This window comes from Cygnus olor, chromosome 1, assembly GCF_009769625.2.
Source record: "Cygnus olor isolate bCygOlo1 chromosome 1, bCygOlo1.pri.v2, whole genome shotgun sequence".
In the NCBI taxonomy this organism is placed as follows: Eukaryota; Metazoa; Chordata; class Aves; order Anseriformes; family Anatidae; genus Cygnus; species Cygnus olor.
The window spans coordinates 163,232,031-163,245,331 of record NC_049169.1 but is presented as its reverse complement, the minus strand read 5'-3'; the positions used below and the strand labels follow the sequence as shown (position 1 = coordinate 163,245,331).

The 13,301-nt window shown below is 38.0% G+C and overlaps 1 protein-coding gene across 4 annotated transcripts in view; it reads left to right on the top strand.

The window, feature by feature from the left end:
• Positions 1-13,064, top strand: part of NDFIP2 (Nedd4 family interacting protein 2) — a 58,193-nt gene extending 45,129 nt beyond the window's left edge. For 2 of the 4 annotated variants that reach the window (XM_040539112.1, XM_040539127.1), the window contains one exon: positions 12,662-13,064. The gene's annotated coding sequence lies outside the window, so the exon portion shown is untranslated. Of the gene's footprint in view, positions 1-1,084; positions 2,885-12,661 lie in introns of those variants that run through there. The other 2 variants (XM_040539119.1, XM_040539106.1) reach the window with 1 other exon arrangement.
• Positions 13,065-13,301: the final 237 nt, after the last annotated feature.

Sequence of the window (13,301 nt, the reverse complement as noted above, 5' to 3'; positions counted from 1 at the left end):
AAGCAGTGTTGTTTGTAATAAAGCAGACTTTCTTAACTTTTTGCAAGATTGGACACAGGATCAATATGAGGTAGCCAGCAACACATTGTTGGAAGTCTGAAAAAAGCTGAAATGGTGTTTGCCTAGAAAAGATTATTCTTTTTATATAAGACAGTGATATACATATAAAAACAGTAATAAGTAATTGTTCTTGATCATGGAATGACCCTGTTAACATCATTGTGACATTTATTTTTAATGTGTCATTTTGTCAAAGCTATGCGGTAAGTTGAACTTAAATAATAATATATTGCATTTTAGTAATCAACCTAAAATGGCACCTGTATGGCAGCATTTCTTTTTTGTAAGAGTAACGTCTCTCACTTTCTTAGTAATATGGTAACCCTTTCAGAATGCTGAAATTCATAGGGTAGAGACTCTGTGAAAACATCTGTATATCCATTAGCTTTCAATATAATGAAGTGTAAAAACACTTTAAAAAATATCATTAGGACTGAGCAGTATTTGAAAATTGTACCTTGTAGAGAATAATGAGTGTGTAGAAAACATGGTCTGTGATTCTTTATTCTCCTGCTGTTTAAAATCTGTTTTAGGGCAAAACACTAAGGCCTTACTCAGTATTGAGTGATGTTAATGAATTGTCCTATCTGAATTCAGTGGCTTCTTTTAGCTATAAGCATTTCTCACCACCAGAATGTATGAGTTGATAAGGGTATGGAGTTTTCTTAGAGAGCTGGGTACCTAAATACTATTTGTTGAAGTGTCTTAAGTACTGAAACAAGTTCAAATTAATTGCTATCACACTTCAATGGCCTTTTTCTTAAGTAGCCTGTTAACTTCCTGCACAATGTCTATTACTCTTAATAAATAACAAATGTTAACTCTAAAATCATAAAATATTCTGAGGTGTTGTTAGGAAACGTAGCTTTGACAAAATAATAGTGAGTTTTCACTTTTTGTGCCATCCTAATATGGGTGGGGGAAGGCTGTTCTTTGCTGCTTCTACATTTAACATCATTTAGTAGTGTTGCTTTATGGTTAATCACTCCAATGAACTGAAGTACGATTCTTTCTTTATCTTCAGACTGCATCGAACAGACATTCCTTTCCTATACCAGTGTGAAATTTCCAGATGATCTGTAACCCTCCAAGTTAATAGAGTAGAAGACTACTAAAAACAGAAGACAAATTAGTGAAGATACAGCTTCAAAAATGAATGACAGGATGGTTTATGCTCAAGTGCCCGCTGTGGTCATTCTAGTAAATATTTATAATTGCTGCCTTTTGTTTCAGCACATTTGCATATGTGCTTATTAAAAAGATAATTTTGAAGTAAGAACAAACCATCTGGTAGTATAGATTAGGTACAGTCAGACTTGGTTAATCTGTGATTGTTGTATCTGACGGATGTAAGTGGTAACTTGTTTCACAGCACGTGTGTACCACTGACTTGTTGACCTGAAGTTTGAGTAAAATGAAATGCATTAAATGATTCAGATTAACCAGTTCAGGCAGCTTTTTCTATATTTTAGATTCATCTAATTATATAATTATGTAGAACTTTTTTGTTAAGTTTACTAAAACCCAACGTTCCTTGGTGTCACAAATTTGTACTCATTAATATTTTATCAAATTCAAACCAGTATACTGTTTTACTTAAAGCTGATGCTCCATGTTGAGTCCCCTGTAAATAATTCTGCATAAATTACTGTTTGAGTTGCTTCTTAGGAATTACAGCAAAATATATTTTGCAACAGCATGTTCTCCAAATTATGTTTAATCTTCATATGACTACATATTTTCTTGTTAATTTGGCTATTAAGGGTATAATTACTGTTAGATGTAGTTTTGGAGGTAAAAGCATTGAATTGTTTGTCTTGTCACAACTTTCCTCGCATGGATTTTTATTATCTCTTTTGGGCTTGATCCTGAAAGCCCTTATTCATATGCACGATCCCATTAAAAGATGGAGTTCATGTTAGCAGGGATGGACAGCCTTGCGTCTGTAGCCCTTGGTTATGCAGTTGGATCCTTATGTGTGCACCTTTGTTCCTGAAACAGAGTATTGCAAATGTATCCCCTGACTTATAACAGTGGCTCTGTTTAAGAATTCTTGAGTTCAGTAAAAACTCAACATCCACTCTTAGGTTATAATAAAAAAAAAAAAAAAAAAAGCTGTCTTATAATGCTTGCTTAGAATAAATACTCTATCTCATAAGAATAAACTAATTTAAGCTAAACCTTGGAAATAATCTATGAAGGAAATCTTACTTTTAAAGCTCTGAAATTGGAAAAAGTGTGTTGCACTTCTCTCAGTATTCATTTAAGTTATACCATTACTTTCCTATAAATATCATCTCTTTAAGGGGTACTCTCTAGTGTTCATGCACATTTGATTTCCTTTAATGTTTAATGGTTTATGCTTCTACCTAAGTAGGAGAACACATCTCTCAGTCCTTTGTACAACTGGAATCTCAGTTGCAAAATACATTGGTTGCACCTTTGGGGAAAAATTACAAATACTTTCCTCCAGTTTTTCTTTTTGTATTAGAATTTTGCCTTTTATTACTAACATTAAGAATAATGAGGTTTATGTTGTTTTAAGCTAGTGCTGTATTCAATTTTGTATCTATAATGAATATTAAAAATGCATATGTAAACTGGTTACATTATTCATTTTCTTAAACTTTCAGAGGTACTGAAAGTGACTAAAACTTTAGGGGCACCTTCACTTCCCAGCTTTTTATGGAAAATAAAATTAAGTATTATCTTCAATATCTGATTGGAAGTTCCTTCTAAACTTAGCTGTTTGTTTCTGTGTTCTTTTGCATTCATTGTCCTTATTAAACAGAAACGGAGATAATAAAACATTGCTTTGTTTTGCTAATTAAGACTTAGGCTTTTTGTTTTGGGGGTGGAGGTAGGTTTCACATTGAAAATAGCACACTGCAGTACTTCTGGCATTACAGACAAATTAGTTGGCAAAATAAGTACTAATCTCTTCTCTGCTCTTCTCCTTTTCATCTCATGCTTTATGGCAACATACTGTAAGAACATTTCTTTTAATGAGTTAATGCAACTGTGCAAAGCATGCAGTATTGATTCCTTTTCTATGTTTACCAGTGTCAGCTAGTACTATTTTCCATCTGTATCAATTTTCCTAAATTAAATAGCAGTCTTCTGACTGATTTATTTTGGTTTGCTCTACTACATTTTTACAGAAAGCTTCCTACAGATACTCTGTTGTTGTTTTTTTTCTTTTTTTTTTTTTTGGCTGGAGTAGCTTGCAAAAATTCTCCTTTGGACAAACAATATGTAGGGTTAAAAATGTACACATTATCTAATCCTCTTTAGTTGATGCAGCAGTTTGGTAGCCTGAAATCTCATCAGCAGGAGGAAGGGAATTGGGACACAGTTTTCAAAGACTCTGCAATCTATTCCAGATGTGTCAAATGCTGCATATTTTCCTTGCCATTTCCTGTGAGCTTGGTTAGGAGCAGCTGGCTCTGTGGTTTAGAGACACCTGGCCAGCTTTGCTTTGTGTCTTAGTTGGGGTAAAAAAAGCTTCAGTATCACAGTGAAGTTGACTGTAAACAGATTTGGTATGAATGTAAATAAGGCTTTGAAGTATGGGGCAAAAACAGCTGGAGGGGAGGGAGAGAGAGAACTTCATTTTATTCAAGTAACTGGCTGGATGTAATTTCTTTAGTTTTTGTCATCTACTTTTATTGATGTGGACACCACGGGAAGATGGACATCATGTATGTGATTCAGGTAGCCTGGAACTCAGACTTTTGAGACGATCCATCACTAACACTTCCTATGCAGATGACTGATGAAATTATACTTCTTGGGGAGAGAAGGTTGTCTCCAGTCTTTCATTTCGCTGACTCACCTGGAGTGTGGGTGTAATCCTCATTCTACAACACCTTTTAACCTTTTTGAATGCCATACTCTTTTTGAATCTGCCTCCTTCCCTTTGAATGATGACAACAGATGAGGAAAAGTGATTTCAGTAACATACTGTCATATCAGAAAGCTTTTAATCTCTTTTCCACCTTTTGTGAATGTTCTTCCATTAATACTCTGCATTAGTCCCTCTTGTGTGGTTGCTTGCTTTATTCACCTGAACAAAATATTCCTATAATGAAATTACCATTGCTTCTTGGACTTCTGAAAAGTGAATAACATCTGGTATGCTAATAGTTATCTTTCAATAAGGAAAACATTTCTAATCATCCTAAAATTGGATTAGCATCTGTGCACAGCTAGCCAGAAATGACGGAGTCCAGTATGTCCTATATATGTTGTTCTTTTCCATTATCCCAAGATCGTTAGCATCATTTTCCTCAGCTTCCTAAGATACTTTCATTGTCTATATCTTCTCCACATTGCATATCTTTTCCACTTTCATGTCCTTTCTTATTTCGTTATGTACTTGTCAAGTACATAAAGGACAGTAAGGGCAGGCAGAAGGCTATGCTACTGCATGTTGGCTGCAGCTAATAAATAACCCACCTAGCAATTTCCATTTTTTTTTTTTATTAACTGCAATGATAGTTTCTATTTTTGTAAGTCCATATTTTACAGGTAAGCTAACTTTTCAAAATCAATGATTTTCAGATAGCTGAGAATGTGTGAAATATGTAACTTCACCATCCAGCATTTGTAAGTATTGCATGTGCAAGTGGCATTAGAAGGGTGGCAGAATTTGTTGTAGATATTTTCCTTTATCTCCTTAAGGGTCTACATGATCTATTGTAAACCATTTCCTGATATATATTTCCCTTTTTCCCCCACCCTTTCCAAATGAAAGAAAAGTCAGCTTTCCTGGATTTTTGTTGTAGTGTCTAAAGTTTTTCTCTACTTTAGGAAACTTGCAAGCAATGAGACTTAAGTATTAAAAACATCATCAGGTCTCCAGCTATTGTTCCTTTTGTGGAAAATAGAGAAGTATATATTCAAAAGAGAAAGTTTAAAATCTTTTGGATTTTTCATATGGAGGGATGGTTGCAGTTAGCCTTGTTTTTACATGTGTTCTTGTAGTCTTCACTCTCAGTTTTTCTTGTGGTCAAAGCAGCAGTATGTTTGTGGAGATATCCTTAATGTAATCCAAGAAGTTCATTGATTCATCACTATGCATGCCTGCACAGAGGCCCATCCTGCTTCATTTTCTAGGTTGGTGTAGTACCATGACTTCTAAATGCTCAGTTCCACGTGGAACAGATGGTATAATTTGTTTAACAGCAAAATAACTGTAAAATACACTTCACTTGCACATGCTTATTAAATGAGTATTGCAGTTTAATGTAATTGTAGTAGCATTGCTGGCTTCCTTAGATCCTCTCCTTCTTGCATGAATATAATGTCAGGCTACTTCAGCTGTACATAGCTGATGAGCACTCACTCCTAGATTCTGAAGTTTTAGGTGTATTTTTCCACTGGCAGTGACTGGGTATTTAGTTGAGTGAAGTCTGCTGGAAGTGTTAGTAGAATAAAGCTGATGCTAGTCACTGTGTAACTGTAGAATGAGCACCTGTGGGGTCATTGCTCAGTTGGTCTGTTCTTTGCATCCCTAGGTGACTTCTAATTAGCTAATTAATCGTTTCTTGCAATTTTCATAGAAACTCTTTGTGCTGCTTTTAGTCTTAAAGGATGAGAAATTGTTTTTTAATCATTTTACCTCTGCACCTCTCAGAACAACAAACTTTTGAAGGCAGGCCTGTCATTTCACTTCCCACTGTAACGGGGATCACCTTTGCAAAAGAAATTGAGCCAAATCCTACTACTTTTTACCTGAATTGGAAATCAAATCCAACTTGAAAGCTGTTACTTTGAAGATAGTCTGACACTGCAGTTAAGCAAAAACAGAATTTTGTATTGTAAATAATTACTAGCAGTCAGTTGTAGTTTTACTTTACTCTGAATTCTGAATTGCTGCTCTCTTTCTGCTGAGGAGTCAGTCTGTGTGTTTTAGTAAATTTTTTTTCTAGTTGGAAACTCACAGTGCTCATACCAGTTCTGCTGGTATTCATTGTAACATGGGTACACGTTAAATACAAGAAATACTGACAGCATAATCCCCTGGTTAAAAAATTGTAAGCGTAAACATTCAAGAGACTTAAATGTTTGTGAATTCTGACTGTAAGCCGACTGATGTGCCACGTTGGACTCGGTTACATGTGGCTTGGCTCAGGTCTGTACCTGATTTCTCCTCCTTAGGGATCATGAGTGCTGCTATGCAGTGTGCTCGGGATATGTCATAGGTTCAAACTGAGACTGCTGCATGTTCTCTTCTCACATGTTAAGCGCATATTTACAGCAAAGGGAGTAAGGGAGCGAGAGAAACTACTCGGACCTTTAACTCTGCATTTGCAGCAGCTGATTTAGCAGGTGTTTCTGGCAACATGATGTGAGCACACTTATGTGCAGTCATCACCCTCTTTCTCCCCAGTTGACCAGCACTGTGCCTATGCTGCTTTGTGTACCCACGTAATCTGTGAAATAGTCCTTAGGTTTTCTTTGCTTCCTGGAGGCAACTAGAATAGCAAATCCTCCTCCACTTGGACAGAGGAGAATAAAGGAGGTCCCATCTGGCTGTCCATGAAGGCACTTGGCCAACAGCTGTTAGCCTAGCTGGCCCTATGGGAAAGGCCTCTGGCTGTTTCCCTGCCTTCCCAGGAGGAGTGTAATCTTCAGCCCTGGCTTTGATTATTCTTTGATTATTCAATCTGCATGGAATATGCAGCCTTTTCAACTCTCACAATATCGAGGTTTACATTGACAAAGAAATCAGTGTTGTCAACTTTTATATTTTGTCACAAATCTTGTGATGTTGGGCAGCTTTCTTACTGTTTTACTTAGATTGGTAGCTACACAAGGTTCAGCTGAGGGATTGGGAAAAAGTTTCTTCCCAGCATATTTCTGAACATCTTTTAGGTTGGTGCAATATATCCGTAAACATTTGCTCCTAATCTTGCGTGGAACGTTCTGTAACTACCTGATACAAAGGGGGTACTGTGATTCGTGACTGACTTCTTAGGAATTACCATTTTACTCATAAAATTTGCACTTTGTAAGACAAACTGGTGCTTACTAGAAATATTATCTATCCAGTTACAGCAACAGCTGTAGGAGGAATATTACCCAGAACACTAATCATTCTTGCTAATAGTGCCTAATATAATACATGATTTCAGTGAGAAAAGAAAAATCAAGCACCATGTTAAACTTTTCATGTTGGATTGATTTTTTTTTACCTGCTTTCATTTGATTTTTGCATTTAATTTTTTCTTTGGGGGACGTAACAGCTAAAGGATGAACGTTCTCAAAAGCTGGGGCATGAAATTTGGTTATTCTTTGAAATATGAATGTAAAAATGACTAAGATCTTTTCTAGATCAATGAGTTATCAAAGATTTAAGAATCAAATTGATCAAGAAGACATACACAAGAAATAAAGTAAAAGGGGTGTGTGTGGGGAATGTCTTTCAGTTTTTCCACTTTCCATATGCCAGTCATGCTAAACTAACTTCAGTTCTGCAAGGTCTTGTCTTGCAAATCATCACTATTAATAAAATCTCATCAGAGGAAAGAATCCTTCCAATTATCTTCTTAGAATTAAATTTGTATTTAGGCTTCCCACAGTTAACATGCATATAATCTGTTTTACAGAAACTCAGAAAAACAGAAAATTGGTGATTTTGTAAGTCAGGAAAGATGTCTGTCCTATGATAGTAATTAACCTAAAATTTGGTGCACTTGCCATTTTATGAGAAATGTCTTTTTTTTTTTTTTTAAATTCCCCTCCTATGATCAGACTCTTCAAAGCCATGTTGTGAAGTGAGTACACTTAAGACAGGGTAACTCTGACAAGTATGTGTGGAGCAAGATATATAATTCTTGCCTTCCTCAATTCTCTTGAAAATGCATAATGCAAGAAGATACTTCAGCTTTGACTCTGTAGTATAAAAAGAATATTTTTGGAAAATGAGAAGATATGTTCTTTGTATGCTTTGTGCTTTCAAATCAAAGAATTTAGAAATAATTATTTAGTTATGCTTTGTGATAACATTTACTGACAGCATGTTTTTTTGTATGTTTGTTACTTTCCTGCAGTTTTTGTAAGTCTTTCTAACGATGAAAGCTGGGCAATATATACAATGCATGTAAAATTTTAGCTGTATCTGTGGCCTATACCCATAATGACTCCATACTTATGGTCATGTGTATTTTATACACATACAGTAGTATGCACTTGTGTAATGATATCAAGAGAAAAAATGGTGTGTGTTTAAAAAATAATAATAAAAATCTAATGAGTTTTGCTTTTGGTTTGTTTTGGAATTTTCAGCAGGCCATTTACCACTTCTACATCTCTGCCCTCAAGCGTAAATTGTAGTGATAACGGTGATTTTTGCTTCTTGATTTCCTTGTAGAATCAGTGTTGTTGTTTTTTTTCTGAGTCCTGTGTTAACTATTGTGCAGTGCTGAGCACAATCCTGCACCACATCTTTTTAAAACATCTAATTATACAGCATCTGTGTTATAAAAGTGATTAAACAGCCGGTGTGTATGATTTAATCCAGATTTGGGGCTTGTGAAACGCATAATATGCAATCCATTAGTATTTGTGCTCTTAATTAGTACAGAATTCTTTTGCCCTTCAAATGAAAAATGCCAAACAGTTAACTCTCAACTATCCAGAGGTAGTTTATCTGCATTATAAATCAATTAATGCCATGGGCTGACACCTGCAGTGGTTTTGTTTGGCTGCCAGCTCTGCATTCATCAGTTTAGTCACAGCAACGATACTGCTTGTGAGTCCTGATTTAGGTTTGAGTTTGGAAATGGCATTGCTGCCATTGTATGTCACAGATCCTGAGGAGGTAAGTCCTCTGAACCCAGGCTAGCTGCATTCAGAGCTATCTTAGTCTCTAATTTGTCTGTGTATTTGGACTAGTGGGAAACACTGCAGAGATTTCAGTGTGGAGCCAGCTTGTGTCATGGCTGTAACTCAGGTAAAACAAATTTGGTCAGGCTCAAACTTACCCTTTTTTGACCACAGAGCATCGGCATCATGCTCTTTAGCATATCTTTAGTATCCATATTAAATAGATTTTTTTTTTTCATGGTAGTGAGAAATGAATATCAGGCTGAGGTATATGGTATTTAAGTTCCTTTAGGAACCTGTGTTTCGGTGAATAGTTCAGGTATACAACAGGTAGAAGCTGAGTTCCTACTCTCAAGATCATTTCTATGTTTAGTGTGAAGGAAAACATCATCCCCTGAGTATCCCAGCTCCTGACTGAGTGCTACAGCTAGATTAAAGAGTTAGTTATCCTCTTACCTTCTTTCCTTTGGACCAGCAGTCTCCACACTTGCGGCAGTCAGTCATTCAGGTTGGAGGGGAGCACAGAAGGTAACCTAGTGCAAGCTCCTGTCCGAAGCAAGGCCAGTGCTGAGTTCAGACCACATTAGGACTTTGTCAGCTGGGTCAGCGATTTCACACACTCTCTGGACAGTTTGTTCCAGTGGTTCGTTATCCTCAGTCATGATCACTATTGACCTAGTTTCCATGAGAGATACGGTCAGTGGCTCCTTCCACAGTACCCCACAGCTCTGATTTCTCTCCTGGCACGTGAATCCCAGGCTTTGGGGCACGAGGAAGGATGTCTTAGTTACTGAGTAGCCGTGCAAACTGCTCAACTGTCAGGTGTAAAGAGGGAGAACGAGTATTCAGTCTCCAATGAATTGCTGACATTTCCAACACTGAAAAAGGGATGGCAGGCCTTCTACTTTTTTCACTGTCAGCTTCCTCAAGGATCTTACTGCTCAGAGTTCTGGATGCTGTAAATTCTCTTAATAGTTCCTAAAATTGTTGCTTTTAGGAGGCCTCTTGCTCCGTACGTGGCACTTAGGTATTCTTCTGTGATTACTGTTTTAGACTAACTCCAGGTTTAAGTATCTAAATGACTTGGAGCGGGATTTACATTATCTAATTTCATTTACCTAAAAGTTTAGTCATCTAGTCTAAGCTAGTCATGAAGGATTACTCTGCAGTCAGATCAAGAGACTCATCTGCAAATGATGTTTTTTCCATACCCAAAGATTCCTGTCAAAAATGGAGTCAACTGAATCAGTGTTGAAAAGTATTTGGACTGCAAACTGCACCTTTCAGTACCTTTTAAAGAATGTGCCCCGCAGATTCTTAAGAAAACAATAGCTTTTGGTCACATTGAAGCTTGTTGAAGAGTTTCTCATTTATAAGAAACTGGCTTTTTCTTTCTTTGGCATTCTGTTGAGCAATTTACCCTAGCTTCCAGTGTTCCTGCCCTTTGGGCACATCTGTCCTGTGGCTGAGGATACTATAACTTCCAGAGCTGCCAGTTCCTTGGGTTCCCCCAGGATCCTGCCTTGTATTTGGCAGTAGGCTTCAGTCTGTGGTGTTTCAAATTAAATGGTTTGGGCGTTGTGAAATCCTGTTTTCCTACTGACTATTTCACAAGTAAATAAGGATCAGCTGTTTGCTCTTTTCTGATCCAAGAACTGAGGGAACATAATGAAGCAAGTACACAGATGTTGAACTTTTTTCACAAAACATGGCATTGAGCTGTGGGACTCCTTTCCCCAGTATTTTGGTATTTTGCTGTGATTAGAGTGACCAAGTTCTTTACAAAGACTAGAGAAACGAAAGAAACAGCTTACCATGGTTGTGCTCCTTTTTGGTATGGCTTGTAGGGTCTGTATGTTTTTGTGATAAAGCTGGTGAGGTGTGTTAAGAGTGCCAAGCAGCAAGCCTCCAGTCAAAATTTGTTATATTCCCAGCATGTTTACCTAGTTTATGAACGGCATTTGTAGCTGTTATTTCTGGATTAATCACTACTTTAGATAGGCTTTGAGATTTCATGAGTTCACCCAAGTACTCTTAGACCTGTGGCTTCATTTGACTCTTGGGTCCTCCTCCCACAAAAGAGATCCATCAGTCCTGAGTCTTAATTAGTAGAATAACAAACCCTGCTCCACAAATGCTGTTCTGCTGCTAGAAAACACTTTCAAGATACGAGCTACCTGAACTATAAATTGAACCAATTTTCAGAGAGTTTCTGCAGCTTTTAGTAGATTGCTAACAGTGTCACCAGCAGAAAGGGATCCTTGGTACATGGCCAATGGTGGAGAGTGGCTTACATCTGCCCTACTGCTACCCAGCAGACCTGGAGCGGGCTGGCTGCATCCACACTACATATGTCCGCAGCATTTGGCCTTGGCTGTCGTTGAGTCCTAAGTCAGAAGTGTTATTTTTCCATTCGTGTTTTAAGTCAAAGTGTCTGAAATGTGGCCTACACTGCAGCTTTTCAGGCTGGCGCTTTCTTAGTGTGGAGCAGATGGTCTGCAATATTCTGAAGAGTTCAAGGGTTCAAAGGCTGCTGAGACAGTGTTTGGAGGGCTCAGACCTGGTGCAGTCTTAGCCATGCTGTCTTTTGAGAGCATCTTCTGGAGTACAGTTTCTCACCAGAACTTCATCCAAGTTTGGTCATGGGGAGAGAGCCTAGCTACAGCATCCAAAATAGCGCCAGAGAATGACCTAACAGCTCAGCAGTGCAGAAGATCAGGGCTCCAGTGCTTGCATTCAATCCCCAACTCTTTCATTTAGCAATGTGGACATAACCTTAAAACCTATTTCCATTGTGATGCAAAGTTACTTAGCTACAAGCTCAATCAAAGAAATTTGGAACAAGTCTCTATACTGTTGAAGAAATTGTGTAGATTCTCTCAGCTCCAGAAAACTGCTTCAGTTGCTCCAAACTAAGCAGAATTTAAAGGTCTGAATGTTTCAGTCTCTTATAAGAAATTATTCAAAATGCAGTGCTGTAAGCTGAAGGACTTGAGGAGTGTTTAATTTCGGCTGCTGGGGAACAGGAGAGCCTACCACAACTCAGAAGCTCAAACCTGCCCTCCCTGCTACTTGACAAGTTAAAATGCTGTATCAATTCCAGGCAGGTAGCAGGAGATGCATGTTAATGTTTAATTTCCATCCTGTGAGATGTAGGAGTGCCTCCCAGCTCCTTGAGTCGGCTTTGTGTCCCATCTTCTGGCACGCCAGTTTCCGTACAAAGGAAGGGAGTTGCAGCGAGCTCTGAAAATATCCATGGATCTGAACAATTATGAAAGGAAGGTGTGTTACAGAATACACTTGCCCTGCCCAGCCAAAGAGACCAAGTTCAGATAGTTTCACAAGCTGTAAGGTCTCGAATCCTGCCAACATTAGCACATAATCTTCACTTTACGTTTGTAAGTGGTCCCCTCACTTTTGAAGAGGAGGAGTTAAGAAGAGAGGCCTCTCTTGTACGATTGGTTTTCAGCTGGATTTTTTTTTCCATCTCAATTAGTCTTTTTGGTTAAAAAGAAAACACAGCAAATGTGACTCGTTTAATATTGTAGTCAACTTTTCCTCTTTTAGGCTTCTGTAAAGGTGTACAAAAATGATTTCAGAGCTGTTTACACAGGGCTAAATAATAACTGGCTGCTTACAGAGGGGCTAGATAAGTATCTGAAGGGTAACGCTTTATGTAGGCTTTGGATTCTGCCTGATGCTTGTGCCCACCCAGAAGGCTCAATAAAACCTCTTTTTTTTTTTTTTTCATTACCGTTGTTCTACTTAGAGGAGGCTTCCTGAATTCAGCTCTATAAACTTTTAATGAGTGACCTATTTGCAAAACTCCTTTCCGGACTGGCAAACAGCGTTGATATGGAGCTCCTGATGCTTTCTGCGCTGCAACCCCCCCCCTTTCCTCCGTGTCCCCTCGAGCTGGAACGTGACCAAGGCAGAAATAGCTTGAACCGAACTCGACAGCAGCGAAATACAGCGCTGACAACAGCTGGACACAGCATTTCTGCACCTTGCTGTATCAACATCAGAAAAAATAGGCACCTTGTGTTGAAACTGGTGTTGTGTACCGTCTGCCCCAGCCGATGAGAGACTTTTCAGCCCTAAAGTAAATAGCTCCTGCTAAATGCTGAGGCCTGTGCTATTGTTGACATAGCGATAAAACAGCATTTGTGGCATACAGTGTGCTTTCTTTCACTGCTTTTGAAAGGTGTAATGAGTCCTAGCACCAAAAAAGAAATGGGGTTGGATCTGGCATGTCGTGCTTTAAAAGGAAAGATCCTGATGTCTGTCTGGATGGGGTATAATGGTCATTTCTGCTTCCTTCTCCTCACCTGACAGTCTGAGTTTTTTTTTTTTTTTCTCCAAACATAGGAAACATTGGATTAATTTCTCCCTACAAAGAAAAGACAATT